The following is an 8,295-nucleotide window of genomic DNA, read 5'->3' as shown; positions in this document are numbered from 1 at the left end:
CCCCCCCCCCCCCCCCCCCCCCCCCCCCCCCCCCCCCCCCCCCACAATCTGCAACTTAGGTAGAAATGGACTTCATTGTGTTCCTGCAACACATCCAGCACAGTTGAGTGTAATCACTAACTTATTATTAAGAATTTAATTGCCCAGGTGTCAAACCTATTTTTTTTTCTGACTCTATTTACTGAAATTGTCAAATGATAAGAGATTATCTCCCATCTTCATCCTTTAGATGCTGATCACCCGGCATGCTGGAGCAATTTCTCTTTAAATACCCTTGGGCTCTGGTTGACACAATTCTGCATGCCCTTGGTTCACTTTTGGAAGCATAAGGACCACAGCCCTTAAAATGTGTTACTCTTGATAGAAGAGGGATAATCATTTGGTTTTAAATTGGCCATAAATTGTATGTTGTGAGGAAGATCTATTTCAGCACTGATCCATGTTAAGATGTAAAATTAAACACAACCACTAGCAGGTTTCCCAGGAGGATTTACTTTATTCTCTGACCCTCTTTCATTTCTTGACCACTGCCTCTTTCTCCAGTCCATGTCAATCTGCTGACCAGTTAGGGAACAAGAAAAAAGAATGAAGGGCAGAGAAGGGTTTTAAACTGACATCAGTATGCTGGGTCATGGGTAACTCAGATTATCCACAAATATCACCCCACTTCCTTTAAAAAGAGTAACAGGGAATTTCAAGGCTTGAAATGCCCATCCTCTATCACCTCCATCTATCCACATCCCTCATACCCTTCAGGACTTTGTTCAATTATCACTGCCTCTGAAAACTCCAATCTGAAGAGACTCTTCTTCCTCAAAACTCCCATAGAGAGTTTCAGTATAATTAACTCATTTGGCCACTTACCATATGCTGGTTTATATCATCTCTCTTTGAACCTAAACTGCTATCATTATTTACTTTTCCAAGGATCTAGGTGCTGTTTCACTAGATTGTAAGCACATGAAGATCTATTTTATATTCTCTAACAGCCTAACACCATGCTTCATACCTAATGGACTATTAATAATTATTGTCAATTTAAATATGAGCACATAAAAAATAAAAAATAAATATAAGCACATGAAAAATTAGATAAATGACACATTTGGTGACGATTTCCATGAAAAGATAATTTCCCTGCTTTGATCATGATTTCATGATTAACTCATTTTGTTTTCTAAAACTTTAGTCTCAGATTATTTTGACTTTCCAAAAAAAAAAAAAAAAAAAAAAAGATTCCTAGCAGAAAACCTTTAGTTCAAAACCAAAAGCTCATTCATTCTTAACTTTGCTCAATACTGTCATTTATAGAGTCATGATAGTCATAATATCCAAGAAGCATTTATCTCTTTAACAAATGGTGTTGGGAAAACTGGATGGCTACTGGACCACTTTCTTAAACCATACACAAAAATAAATTCAAAATGGACTAAAGACCTAAATGTGAGACCTGAAATCATAAAAATCCTAGAAGAGAACACAGGCAGTAACTTCTTTGACATTGGCTGTAGCAATTTCTCTCCAGATATATCTCCCGAGGTCAGGAAAACAAGAGCAAAAATAAACTACTGGGACCTCATCAAAGTAAAAACACCTCTGCACAACAACAATAACAACAACAAAGAAAACAACAACCAAAAATAAATAAATAAAAGACAACCTATTGAATGGGAGAAGTTTTTGCAAATGATTTTTCTGAAAAAGGGTTAGCATTCAATATATATAAAGAACTAATATAACAACACCAAACAACACAAATAATACAACTAAAAATTGGGCAGAAGACACGAACAGACATCTCTGCAAAGAAGACATTCAGATGGCCAGCAGACACATGAAAAGATGCTCAACATCACTCACCATCAGGGAAATGCAAATCAAAACTACGATGAGATATTACCTCACACCTGTCAGAATGGCTAAAATCAACAACACAAGAAACAACAGTATTGGTGAGGATAGGGAGAAGGGGAACCTTCATGTACTGTTGGTGGGAATGCAAACTAGTACAGCCACTATGGAACACAATATGGAGGTTCCTCAAAAAATTAAAAATAGAACTAACCTATGATCAATTGTACTACTGGGTATTTACCCACCAAATACAAAAACACTAATTCAAAGGGATACATGCACCCCTATGTTTATTGCAGCATTATTTACAATAGCCAAATTATGGAAGCCGCCCAAGTGCCCACCAACTGATGAATGGATAAAGACGATGTGGCATGCATATATATATATATATATATACACATATATATATATACACACACACACATATATATGAATATATGTATATGTATATATGCATATATGTGTGTGTGTGTATATATATATATGTGTATATATATGTATATATATATATACACACACAATGGAATACTACCTTGCCATAAAAGAATGAAATCTTGCCATTTGCAAAAAGGATGGAGCTAGAGAGTATTATACTAAGTGAAATAAGCCACTCAGAGAAAGATTAATACTATATAATTTCACTCATATGTGCAAACAAAGAAAGAGACAAACTAAGAAACAGATTCTTAACTAGAGAACAGATGGTTACTAGAGGGAAGGTGGGTAGGGGAATGGGTGAAGTAGGTGAAGGGAATTAAGAGTACACTTATTTGCGGGGCGCCTGGGTGGCTCAGTCGGTTAAGCGTCCGACTTCAGCTCAGGTCACGATCTTGCGGTCCGTGAGTTTGAGCCCTGCGTCGGGCTCTGGGCTGATGGCTCAGAGCCTGGAGCCTGTTTCCGATTCTGTGTCTCTCTCTCTCTGCCCCTCCCCCGTTCATGCTCTGTCTCTCTCTGTCTCAAAAATAAATAAACGTTAAAAAATAAAAATAAAAAAAAAAAGAGTACACTTAGTTGATGAGCACTGAATAATATATGGAACTGCTAAATCACTATATTGTACTCCCAAAACGAATATAACATCCTATGTTAACTCATATACAGGTATCACATCCATTTTGAATTTATTTTTGTGCATGATAAAAGAAAGTGGTCCAGTTTCATTCTTTTGCATGTGGCTGTCCCAGTTTTCCCAACACCATTTGTTGAAGAAACTTTTTCTCTTTGCCTATTCTTTCCTGCTTCATTGAAGTTTAATTGACCTTATAGTTGTGGGTTCACTTCTGGGATTCCTATTCTGTTCTCTTGAACTATGTGTGTACTTTTCTGCCAGCATCATACTGTTTTGATCACTATAGCTTTGTAATATAATCTGGAATTGTGATGCCTCCAGCTTTGCTTTTCTTTTTCAAGTTTGCTTTCACTATTTGGGGTCTTTCGGGTTCCATACAAATTTTAGGATTGTTTGTTCTAGCTCTATGAAAAATGCTATTGGTAGGGATTGTATTAAATGTGTAGATTGCTTTGGGCACTATAGCCATTTTAACAATAAATGTTCTTCCAATCTATGAGCATGGAATGTCTTTCCATTTCTTTGTGTCATCTTCAATTTCTTTCATCAGTGTTTTATAGTTTTCAGAGTACAAGTCTTCACTTCTTCGGTTAGGTTTATTCCTAGGTATCTTATGGTTTTTGGTGCATTGTACATGGGATTGATTCCTTAATTTCTCTTTCTGCTACTTCATTATTGGTGTATAGAAACGCAACGGATTTCTGTATATTGATTTTATATCCTGCAACTTTACTGAATTTGTGTACCAGTTTTAACAGTTTTTGGTGGAGTCATTTGTGTTTTTCTACATGGAATATCATGTCATATGCAAATAGTGAAACTTTTACTACTTCCTTGTTGATTTAAATGCCTTTTATTTCTTTTTATTGTCTGATCGCTGTGGCTAAGACTTCCAATACTATGTTAAATAACAATGGTGAGAGTGGACATCCCTGTCTTGTTCCTGACCATAGAGGGAAAGCTGTCAGTTCTTCCCCATTTGAGGGTATTAGCTGTAGGTTTTTCATAGATAGCCATTATTATGATGACATATGTTCCATGTAAACCTACCTTGTTGAGGGTTTCTATCATGAATGGATGTTGTACTTTGTCAAATGCTTTTTCTGCATCTATTGAAATGATCACATGGTTCTTATCCTCTCTTTTATTAATTTGATACCAAATTTATTAGGGTATCAAATTGATTAATTTCAAAATATTGAACCACCCTTGCTTTCCAGGAATAAATCCCACTTGATCATGGTGAATGATTTTTTTAATGTATTGTTGGATTCAGTTTGGTAGTATTTTATTGAGAACTTCTTTTTTTTTTTTTTTTTTTTAATTTTTTTTTTCAACGTTTATTTATTTTTGGGACAGAGAGAGACAAAGCATGAACGGGGGAGGGGCAGAGAGAGAGGGAGACACAGAATCGGAAACAGGCTCCAGGCTCTGAGCCATCAGCCCAGAGCCTGACGCGGGGCTCGAACTCACAGACCGCGAGATCGTGACCTGGCTGAAGTCGGACGCTTAACCGACTGCGCCACCCAGGCGCCCCAATTGAGAACTTCTTCATCCATGATCATCAAGGATATTGACCTGTAATTCTCTTTTTTAGTAGAGTGTTTATCTGGTTTTGGTATCAGGGTAATTCTGGCCCCATAGAATGAATCTGGAAGTTTTGAAAGTTTTCCTTCCTTTTTCTATTTCTTGGAAGAGTTTGAGAAGAATAGGTATTAACTCTTCTTCAGATGTCTGGTAGTATTTACCTGTGAAACTTCTGGGCCTGAACTTTTGTTTGTTGGGAGTTTTTTGATTACTGATTCCATTTTTTTGCTAATTATCAGTCTGTTCAAGTGTTCTTTTCTTTTCTTTTTTAAATAGCCTCCACCCCCAGCATGGAGCCCATTGTAGGGCTTGAACTTATGACTCTGAGATCAAGAGTCGGATGCTTAACTAACTGCAACATCCGGGCACCTCTGTTCAAGTTTTCTATTTCAGTTTTTTAATTTCTTGTGACTTGTTTTGTGACCAAATATGTAATATATTCTGGAGAATGTTCCATGTGCACTTGAAATGAATATATATGCTACTGCTTTAGGATGGAATGTTCTGAATGTATATGTTAAGTCTATCTGGTCCAGTGTATCTTTCAAGCCATTGTTTCTTTGTAGATGTTCTGTTTAGATGATCTGTTCATTGATGTTAGTGTGATGTTAAAGTCCCCTACTATTATTGTGTTATTATCAATCAGTTCCTTTATGTTTGTTATTGTTTTATACATTTGGGTGCTCGCATTTTGGGTACTCCCATTTTGGATGCATAAATATTTATAATTGTTATATCTTCTTGTTGGATTATCCCCTTTATGATTATATAATTCCCTTCTTCGTCTCTTGTTAGAGTCTTTGTTTTAAAGTCTAGTTTGTCCAATATAAACAGTGCTACTTTGACTTTCTTTTGACATCCATTTGCATGGTAAATGTTTCTCTCCCTCCTCACCTTCAATCTGCAGATGTCTTTAAAATGAGTCTCTTATAGGCAGCATACAGATGGGTCTTGGGTTTTGTTTTATCCATTCTGGCATCCTATGTCTTGTGATTTACTGAAAGTCCATTTACTTTCAGAGTAATTATTGATAGATGTGTACCATTATATTATTTGTTTTTGGAGATTTTCTCTGTTTCTTCCTAGTATTTGTCACTTTTGGTTTTTCCTTCCCACTCAAAGAGTTCCCTTTAATATTTCTTGCAGGACTGGTTTAGTGGTCATGAACTCCTTTAGTTTTTGTTTGGGAAATTCTTTATCTCTCCTTATATTCTGAATGATAGCCTTGCTGGATAGAGTAGTCTTGGCTGCAGATTTTTCCCATTGAATATATCATGAATATATTCACATTGAATATATCATGCCACTCCCTTCTGGCTTGCCACATTTCTTTTGAGAAATCTCCAACTAGCTTATGGGTTTTGCCTTGTGAGTTAAGGACTTTTTTAAAATATTACTGCTTTTTTAAAAAAAATTTAATGTTTATTTTTGAGAGACAAAGACACAGAGTGCGAGCAAGGGAGGGCAGAGAGAGAGACACACAAAATCCAAAGCAGACTCCAGGCTCTGAGCTGTCACCACAAAGTCCGATGTGGGGGTCAAACCCACAAACTACAGGATCATGACCTGAACTGAAGACGGACGCTCAACCAACTGAGCCACCCAGGTGCCCCTAACTTTACTGCTTTTAAGTTTTCCTTTATCACTTTATTTTGCAAATTTAATTACCATGTGTCTTGGTGTTGGCCTGCTTTTATTGAGTTTGATGGGAGTTCTCTGTGTATCCTGGATCTGGATGTCTGTTTCCTTCCCCAGGTTAGGGAAGTTTTCTGCTATTATCTCTTTACATAAATTATCTGTCCCCTTTTCTCTCTCTTCTGAGACTCCTATACAATGAATATTATTACGTTTGGTGTAGTCACTGAGTTCCCTAAGTCTATCCTTGTGTTGCATTCTTCTTCTTTCTCTCTTTTGTTCAGCTTCATTATTTTTCATTATTGTGTCTCCCTGGTCACTAATTTGTTTCTCTACTTCTTCCAGCCTGCTGTTCATTAACATTAAGCCTGTTTTCCAATCTTGTTTATTGCATTCTTCACCTCTGACTGATTTTTTTTAACTCTTTTATCTCTGTGGTAAGGGTCTCGGTGATGTCTTTTAGTCTTTTTTCAAGCCCAGCAAGTGTCCTTATGATTGTTGCTTTAAATTATCCACCAGGCATGTCACTTATATCTGTATCACTTACATCCCTAGCTGTGGCCTTATCTTGTTCTTTCATTTGGGATGAATTCCTTTGTCTTGTTTCTGCTTGTTTCTCTAAGTTTCTGCCTTCTTCTTTGTGTTAGAAAATACAGTTATATCTCCAACTCCTGAAAGTGATGGCCTTATGAAGAAGAGGTCATGTAGTGTCTGGCACTTCAGGGAGTGTCTCCAGTATGTGCTGCATGCACTCTACTGTTATGTTTTAGCTGCTCTATCCTTCAGGCCAGTCATCTGCAGAGATTTCCTTGCCTGCTGTGGGCACTCTTTGGTCGCTAGCCTGAATGTGGTGAATTTTAACTAGGTGTGCTCTGGTCCACTTCCACGGGAAGTGAGGTCCTGCAGAACTCTCTGGTTGGAAGACATGGTGTAGGCAGGGGTTAGTGCTGGCCTACTGGGGAGGGGCCTGCTACACTGGTACTGAGTCAAGTTTGACTGAGAGGTGCAGTCCCACCAGAGCACAGGGGGGTGGGCCTTAGTGTAAGCAAGTTAGGCAGCCAGTGTCAGTGCTGCACTGCTTCCTGCAGGTGGCTCTGTGTTTATGCTGAGAGGCAAGAGAGGGAAATTGTGCCTGCCAGCTCCTTTGTTCCCAGCTCCTTTGCCAGCTTCCTGAACACTGTCTCTCAGGGACACTCTCCAGGAGGAGTGAATAATCTCCCTACTGTGTGCTTCAGGTGTTCTTCAGATCACTGTTTCCATGCTGTCAGCCCTGGGTTGTTTGCCTTCCTTCTTTCCAGGAATAGGGTAGTGCCCTCAGGGCTCTATTCCAGCCAACCCCCGCTGACCTTTAAAACTCCAGTCTTTAAGCCTCATTCGTTGCAAGAACTCGTGAAATTCAGCCCCTCTCATTATCCAAGCCAATGGCTTTGGGGAAACATTCTTCTTGTGCATTCCCCTGTGCGCTCCTCTCTCTCCTGTCCTCTTCCACAATCACAGCTCCTTCCCCTCTGCAGCACGTGCAATCAAATAAAAATGTATGCCTTTTCTCCTATTAATCTGCCTGTTGTCAGTTTGCTGCTCAAACCCAGCCAGAGAACCTAAGAGTAGAGAAGAATCTTCCTCTCCTAAATATACATATTGATATTAAACCCCAAATTTTGATAGTGAACACTACTTCTGACAGTTCTATTTGTGACTTTATTAACAGAAACAACCACCAAGCTCATCTTTAAATATCTATTTAAAAGGCATAAATGTCAACTGTGAAAAAACTAAGATGGGATGTTAAAATAGGGAGAAAGATTTCAGTCTAAGATTCAAAAAAATACTGCTAAGCTTCTGTTCTGTTAGGGAATTCAGAGCTGTAAGTTTAGACTTCATCTGGTTTAGGGGAATTCAGTTTTTCTTCATACAGAGGAGCAACTCCCAATTTAACACCTTGGTATGTGGATTAAGGAGATTGATAACTGCCATTTGCAACAGCAGCCCACCTTTTTAAAAGAAAATCATGCAGAGAAAGACAGATACCATATGGTTTCACTCTTATGTGGATCCTGAGAAACTTAACAGGAACCCATGGGGGAGGGGAAGGAAAAAAAAAAAAAAGAGGTTAGAGTGGGAGAGAGCCAAAGCATAAGAGACTGTTG

Source organism: Herpailurus yagouaroundi, unplaced genomic scaffold (assembly GCF_014898765.1).
Source record: "Herpailurus yagouaroundi ecotype Mexico unplaced genomic scaffold, PumYag 221, whole genome shotgun sequence".
Lineage (NCBI taxonomy): Eukaryota > Metazoa > Chordata > Mammalia > Carnivora > Felidae > Herpailurus > Herpailurus yagouaroundi.
Note: the sequence above shows the minus strand (reverse complement) of the source record.